The 8,084-nt window shown below is 42.7% G+C and overlaps 1 protein-coding gene across 1 annotated transcript in view; it reads right to left on the bottom strand.

The window, feature by feature from the left end:
* JAG1 (jagged 1) overlaps positions 1–8,084 on the bottom strand; it is a 34,588-nt gene that overhangs the window by 23,614 nt on the left and 2,890 nt on the right. The window lies entirely within an intron of this gene.

Genomic DNA, 8,084 nt, shown 5'->3' with positions numbered 1-8,084 from the left:
GAAAGCCGAACACCGGGCTAGCACGGCAGCATCAAAAAAAACCCCAAACCAAACCCCCACCCTCAAACTGCTTCAAACGAATTTTAGTTACGGAGCAGTCGTCTTGATGTCCCTTCCCCCAGCCATCCTGAAAGCAAGAAGGGTTGCTAAGATTACCGTGCTCTGCCTTGACAGCACAATCTCCAGGGACTTTGCTTTTCAGCACCCCCTTTGAAAGCTTTGTCTGCATGAGGGCCATCGCAGCTCCCACAAGTATCAGGTAACTGAGGGAAGAACTGATGGATATGGGAAGGGGGTGGGGTGAGAGAGAAGCGCTGTGAAACAAAGGCGAAGACCAGACTGGAAGAGCACGGAAAGGGAGGACGCACTATCCACCCCGTGTCGCGTTTACAGACGCACTAATCTGCCAATGAGCTCTCTAGCACTCCAGTAATAATAATCATCATAAGCATAAACTAACTGAAGTGACTCCATGGGTTGGAAAGATGCCAGCTCTATTCTGAGATATTATTATCATCCAGCCCCTATCTTTCAAAATTACCATTTAGCCAGCCATATCCAAACTTACAGAAGGTTTCAAAACCAAAACAAAACCACCCCCTTCCAAGAAAAAAAAAAAAAAAGGCTGATGAAAAATAAGAAAAATATTATGACTTGAAAAGTAAAGAGTATAATAGTAACTATAAATAAGGTAATAAATGTATCTTTCTGCTGAGCGGAATAATAATAGAACAAATAAAAACTCTCCCTGAAGGATTTTGATGCTTTGCCATAGAAGCTGTGTATCGTAAGGTTTATTTCTTCTTATCTGCGCTCAGTCTGCTCACTTGTGGTCTGCAGTGCTTAACACCTTTTCCCTAACAGAAGCCAAAACAGAGTTCTGAGAGTAAGCCCCTCCAAGGTGCGAGCGTGACGCAGACCTCAGTCCTTCAGAGGAGAGAAAGGGGAAGGAAAAAAAAAAAAAGGAGAAAGAGTTGAAGCAGACTGCTTTCTCACGACTGGACACAGCATGCAGCCTCCGAATGAAAACCTTGTTTGTGATGGACACCGGTTTGGAATACAGCCTAAATATGTTTCATATTCAAAGCAAACCAGGATTCCGTTTCGCTCACTGATAACTGTGGGAAAATGCTTCAGAAAGTAAGCAGAGCCGGGCAAGCCGAGACACGCGCCCAAACTTCTACACAGAGGCTCCCCTGGCCCAAACTGTTTCTGGTCGATATCGCATAAAAGTTACACGTTCTTTGTCACTATTCTAGACCAAGTCTGTCAACTCGAAAGAAACTCTGAAAATTACATTAAACACGCCCAATCATTTAACATTATTTAAAGCAGGTTTAAGACGTCCTTATACAAGTCAGAGGTAACAAAAAAACCCTACAAAACACAGCACCAACACACCAAAAAGACGCCGAAAACCCCCAGAATAAGACTCCCGCGCACTTTTACAGATACAGATTGCACTATCTTGGGTGCTTCCTCACCGGTTTAATTACCAGCGCGGAGAATCACCAGCACAACATGTTACTGCAAGCACGAAGACAATATTATGATATAGAGAATGAATTATGGCAGCCAGCGCTACTTCCAATAAAGTTAAGGATGTTTTCCTTTCGGCCTTGCATAATTGTTTTGGAAGATATTTTGTCTAAACTCATAGCAACAGTTCCCAGTTGGTTCTCAGGACTGTTTACCAACACACCTAGCCCTTAAGGAAAGGAAAGGCTGAATCCCAGCTTGAAGTGTTGCTAGAGACTTGTGTGACCACTTTCCAACACCGCACAGGAGTTTGTTTGAAGAGAGGAGATGCTTCTGCTGAACTGGAGGGAAACAAAATGCAGGGGGAATAGACCTACCCTAGCGATTCCCTTGTTTCCATGTGCCCTCTCTCACCGCCTCTGAATATTTTAAATGAAGAATCCTCGTCTTGAAAAGGGATGAGACAAAGAATGGCAGTTTAATCTCTTGGCTCTGACCCTCTCGGCACGGGGCAAAGAAAGGACAAGACTGTTCAAAACGGGACGCTTCTCAACAAAAGACATGCAGCCCCACACCAACAGGAGCAAGGCCCCTTTGGCAATCCAACTATCACATACCTCTAAGCCAATCCCACGCCCCCCCCCGCCCAAATAAAAAGTGATTCTGTGCAAAGACTGCACTGCTCAGATTTTTTTTAAAGTGCGTATCATCCCCACTCTATAGATCAACGTTTCAGATATCTCAGGAATGATTACTTACAGCGTGGAGGTTTAAGTTTTCCCATGCCCATAGATGACCTCTGCCCATCTTTGAATAAATATATACATATCCAGACACAAGAATTCCACATCACGCACCTTATTCCATCAAAGCAATGTCCTAGGCAACAAGGCAGCAGTGAACTTGCCAGAGTCACACCCAATTAGCCACTGTAAACCTGAGCTTGACCAGAAGGCAGGGATTCTGGCCCGAGAGGAAAGGCAGCTTGAAAGGAACGGCAAGCCAGCACGCTTTGCAGCACATCCACAGGCTGATCAGCCCAGAGGACTGAAAGGCAGCACAGCCAAATTTAACCAAAACTCCTACGAGTTAAGCTGAGAGGATGGAAACGTTCACACTCCAAAAAACAAAGCAAGCCCCAAGGTGCAAGCGCTATTTTCCTCAACGACAAGACACCATGATATAGTCTTGATCCTCTGATAATACAACTCAAGAAAGACTGTGAAGACCCTGAAATCCATCTGAAACTGTCCTTTTTCAGGATCTGAGAGGGAAATGCAACCTCTTTTCTGGTTATTTAAATGAAATACTAGCAGCTCCAGGTAAGCAGAAGCTGTCTAAAGCTCTCTGATTACCTTCTTCCCTCCCTTCACCCACACATCCACCCAAAAGAGGTGTTTTTGTACTTTGGCTTCTAAACGCACTCTGCAAGTCAGTGGGACAGAGCAAGGTTAAAACATGAGGCTCATTACTGAAAGGACTGCCTCCTTTTTGAAAGAGGTTGCAACTAGTCAAACTTCTTTCCCTCCTATCCCTGTGGTTAAACCATGCAAGAGCTTTGCTGAGCATGTGAAACCATGACTAGACAAATGCAGTGGGAAGTTTGCATTCTGACGGCTGGGCCTGATCCTCCTCTGCCAAACAAGGCGAGCAGGTTAAGCCCAGCCATGTTCTCCTCATGCTCTGCCAGCCGTGCATGGCTGTGCAGAGAGTTTGAGAACGGTGCCTGCACCCTGCCTGCGTCCTGGGGAAGAAGGCTAAGGGACTGGCACAGCGGGCCACAGCAAATTGCCAAGAGCTCTGGCAATCCCTCCTCCCTTCAGCTGCAAGAGGGCGAGAGAAGGAAGACGAAAACTGAGGCATATTTCAAAGTGCCCAAGGGTTAGAGAGGAGGGCATCTCTCAAGGCTAGACACAAAACCATTTCCATTAAATGTCAGCAGGACTCTCGCTTGGGATACCTCTATTGCCACACGACAAGTCACGATGACGCTATGCAGATGCGTCACATCATCATGCCACGGTCAGCCAGTCAACTCTCACAACGGAACACTCCTTCAAAGAAGGTAAAGACAACTGGCTCCTCATCTAGAGGAGATACGGACCTATGCGGGAAGGGAAGGGAAACAACCTAACCCTCAACACTTTGCTGAATGCAGCATCCTCAGGAAGCTCTTCTTTGGGCCAGCCGACATAAGGATAAGGCAACACCCTGCAAAGCTGTTCCTCTCTCAACCCTGTGAATATGAACGGAGCTGAAGCTGTAACGATCTCACGCCTCGGCGTCCGCGGCCAAGAGCGAGGCTGAACCTCAAGCGGGCAGCCCAGCCAAGAGCCTCATCAGAACGTGAAAACACGGCACGCCGCTCCTTTAGTGTTCATTTCGAAGAGTTTCTTCATTGCTCTTAGCGTCGACAAACACTTCGTTGCCTCATGAAGAAAACAAATTTAACTATTAGCAACTTCCAGGAGAGAATTTTTTCCCCCCTATTTTGCCTTGGCACAAGCCAAGCCAGTAACCAAAGTCAAGACCTTCTCTGCCATGCAACTGCCACCCTCCTGCCAAATGATGAAGGACACAAAAGTACCGCTATCCAAACTACGCATACGCTTAAGCATCCAGTAAACCAGGCTGATCTCTGATCTGGCAAGCCTGCTGGAATAATGAGTATCCTGTGAATACATAATGTGCTGAAGTTGTCATTGCATGAAGTAAGTCCATGGTTTGTCTGGGAGCCGAGCAATGCTGAGTCTACTGCTGCTTCCTGTTGCTTGTCCTGTATTAGCATTATTTTTGGATAGGCCCCATTATGTTCTGTAATCCTCACTGCAGTCAGTATGGCCACGCTATTGTTCTTGGTTAATATTAGCAGTCAATGCCTCTGTCTGGGTGGCCGGACTACAATGTATTCCAATCATAAAACTAGCATGCATTAACTGAACAATGTACTGGGATAGAGCCGGGAGACTTGGGGTCCTCCCTCCTCCCCTCCTTTGAAAAAAAAGAAAGGGGAAAAGTATAGCATCTCCTTTTTTCTTTCTCTTTAAACTAATGATTTTAAGTGATCTCAGCTACCAGGGTGCATCGCACGACAACAGCATTTTAATCAGCACCTTATCTCGTTACAGAGTTGCTTTCTCACGGAGCCCCACTTGTCAAAGACCAGCAGGTAGGCCAAGATGTCAACGGTTGCTTTCAACCTTCCCCAACAAGCAGATTACCTGCTCTTATCAGTCCCCTTACCTGTTTAAAAGCATCCCACTGATAATTAAATGCACCAGTTACAAAAGGGTGGCAAGGTTAATAGAGGGAATACCTAGTAGCCAGCCAAGCAAAACAGTCAGGTTCACATAAAGCAAGCCTGAACAAGAAGCCTTTCTACTTATTTACCTAAGTACATAAGAACTGGGTTGAGCTGGTAAAGGACTCTGGATGTTTGACTGTTTACAAACCACTTTAACCACATTTTACAGTTTCTTCTGAATACTACAAGAATAATGAGTGCAATTTATGCTGCAGAATAGTGACCGCAGAACCCCCAGCTCTACAGACTAACAAGAAATTAACTCAACAGCTTCTGGTTTTGACATCTTTCCCCATGTTAAGGCATATGGGTAACCAGCTAAAATTATTAGAACTGAGTCAATTAACACACAGAACTACACAGCAGCAACGCAAAGTCAAGTTTAGCGTGAGTTTTCAAAACCAATCCTGTTGTTCGTATTGTCTACATAAAAACACTTTGAAGAACTGCAGCTTAAGGTTTTTGCATGTACTGCCGGGCATCAGACTTAAGAACCGAAGTTGGGATAAGTGCCCCTTGTATGGCATGTCATCCCACTTAATCAGCAAAGGCCCAACTTCACGAGCTTCAGAACTAGTTGATTTTTATTCCTGCCTTCAATCCACAATGAAATGGTAAATTTCCTTGAGTTAACTAGATTTTTAAGCATAAAGCATCAATTTTATGCAATTCATTTTCAGGCATGCAGACTTCCAGCTGCATAAACACGCTGACAGCGCGGGATATATGTAGTCTGAGAAAGTTTAGGAATAAGCTTCAACGCCAGGCTCAATCCAGCTGCCACTGAAGTTAAAACTGGAGCAGGCCTTTAGTATAAAAAGTACAAAAATTCTGGGAGCAGGCAGGACGAGGATTTATTTTTAGACATATTATGATAATATAGTCAAATGGATTTACCAGGAAGATGAAGTTCTGAACTGACTGGAACATAAATAACTCTTAAGAACACGTAAGAAGTCCAAAACCTCCGAATGGATGCATCACTTCTCTGCAGTCCTGGGAAAAAAACAGCCTTGTGGATGCTAATTATGCTTCAGATGTCCCTTAATACTCTCAGCTCCATTTTGGATAGTAATCCTAGGCAAAACATTACATTTTGAGTGCTGATGATTTATTCTTATTAGTCAACAACAAATGACACCGTCTGGATTTGATTACTATGGATTTTGTTATTATAAAGATTTCCTCTGATCTGCCCATAGTCCAAGATGACTTATCAGGCATTCTTTAAGAAAAGCTTGAATATACCTAGCATTTGTGTCTGCAGCTTTTCAAGAAGGAAACTGGAGGGAAAACAAAACAAAACCCCCAAAAAAAAAATCAAAAAACAAGGTCTAGTTTTATGACTGTTAAGGTCTGGGGGTTCTTTTGTTTGTTTTGGTTTGGGGTTTTTTTAGGAAAGAAAAAAGCAGTTGAATGAAGTGTCTCAGATTCAAAATGCTGTTACTTTAAGATCAGCTGCAGATTAGTGTTTTGGAAGCCTCTTGTGTCAAAACAGGAGGGAAAAGTTCACAAAATTTAAAAGCCGCTATAGCTCATTAGCTCTTTCTAGCCAGAAAAAACAATGCCTACCCAGAAAACATATCTTACATCTTCAGGAATCAGAAACAGTAAAATTTATCATTAAGAAGGAGAAATTTTATTTTTTAGAGAAAGGTTGAAGCAAGATGTTTAAAACTCTTTTTAATTGTATTTTATGCTAGTCATTTAGACGCTGGAAGGTTTTTTTCCCCACCTCAGTAGTTTCCTGGTGTGTTGGTGCAATTGGACCCAATATTAAATAATTACAAGGATCATAATTTCAGGATAAACAAGCTGTTTGAAATTGGAGCTATGCATACCAAAAAAACTGCCAAGTTTGACCTCTTTCTTAGTCTCGCCAAACGCCTGAAAGACCTTTCTTTACATAAAAACAAAGTTTAGTGCTAAGCTTGGCTTAGTTAATTCATGCACAGCTCCCTTAAGGTATAGCACACATCACGCTTGGCATTCTTTAAGAAAGGCAAGAGGTTTGATTCATGGCAAAAGATCATGTGTCTACCATGAAACAAAACTTGAGACAGAATTTGACGAGTGGAACATGGAAACTCTTTTGTTCCACACTTTTCTACAGGGCTTCAGTAGCCAAGTTTGCCTGTCAAGAAAGCCCTAAGTCTCAAAATGAGCGTAAGAAGCAAGACTACATATATATATATATATCTTTTTAAATTGTCATTATTGTTGTTTCAATTTACTGAAGACTTGCTAGCTACTGCAAAGGCAGGTTTCTGATGCACTCCAGTTCCCTTATGCTGGTCTGCTGCCCTGTTTCCTAGCAACTTACTCAAACCTCCCATCACTTAATTTATGGACCACCATCTCCATACCCATTACTCACAGGGGTAGGCATCAAAACTGACAGGAGCAAACCGCTTAAGTTATTAATAAGCCTGGCACTTCAAATCTACATTGCAACTACAAGCCAAATCCAGCAATACATTTAAAGCACACCATTCTCTCTTCTTCCTCTCTTGCCTGATGAATAAAGACTTCTCATGCAATACAACTATTTTTCACAAATGGCATAAGGGGGCAGCTTGACATGGGAAGAGGTTTGGGTTTGCTTTTTTTTTTTTTCGTTTTAGGTTGTTGTTTTTATTTTTTAAAGTAGTCAAGGCAACAAGGCTTCTTCACCTTACTGACTCAAGCTGGAACATCCAAGAAAAGCCTCCCTCAAACAGCAGAAGACAAACAATACATATTCAGAGATGAGCATGAGTTTTCAAGTGCAACATGATTAACATTTCAGTCTAGCTCCTATTACCTTTACTATTGGATGTACTCAAAGACAATTATCATAATTAGCCACACTGGGAAATGCAATCCTAGTCTCAAGCTTTAAGGAAAGTCAACAGCATTCACCCATCTAAAAAAATTTTGTTAGGTTCCAAAATTTCAGCATCGGATTTGAGTTTACTAATTAAGTTTACTACTTTATCTGTAGAACTTTCAAAATGCCTAAAGTGATCTGTGTACACAATTTTAGTACAAGGAAGAGCTTTGCCACATTAGATATTCTTTTGTTCAAATGCCATTTGAAAGTCACAATGGCCAGCATAAAAGCTGTGTCCCATGGAAGTTAAAGCTGGGAGCAAGTTGAAGCTCGATAATTGCAAACAGACTATCATCACAGTCTCAAAAAAGTGCGTTTCTGCATGGGAATATGCAAGAGTTTCTTCCAAAAATTCGAGTCTTAGGAACCAGCATGTCTGCAGTTGTTGAGTTTTTATACATTTCAAATGCTGCACTGGAGTTTTGCTGC

The sequence above is a fragment of the Eurypyga helias genome, unplaced genomic scaffold (genome assembly GCF_000690775.1).
Source record: "Eurypyga helias isolate BGI_N326 unplaced genomic scaffold, ASM69077v1 scaffold26008, whole genome shotgun sequence".
NCBI classification, from domain to species: Eukaryota; Metazoa; Chordata; class Aves; order Eurypygiformes; family Eurypygidae; genus Eurypyga; species Eurypyga helias.
This window is presented reverse-complemented; position numbering and strand designations above follow the sequence as displayed.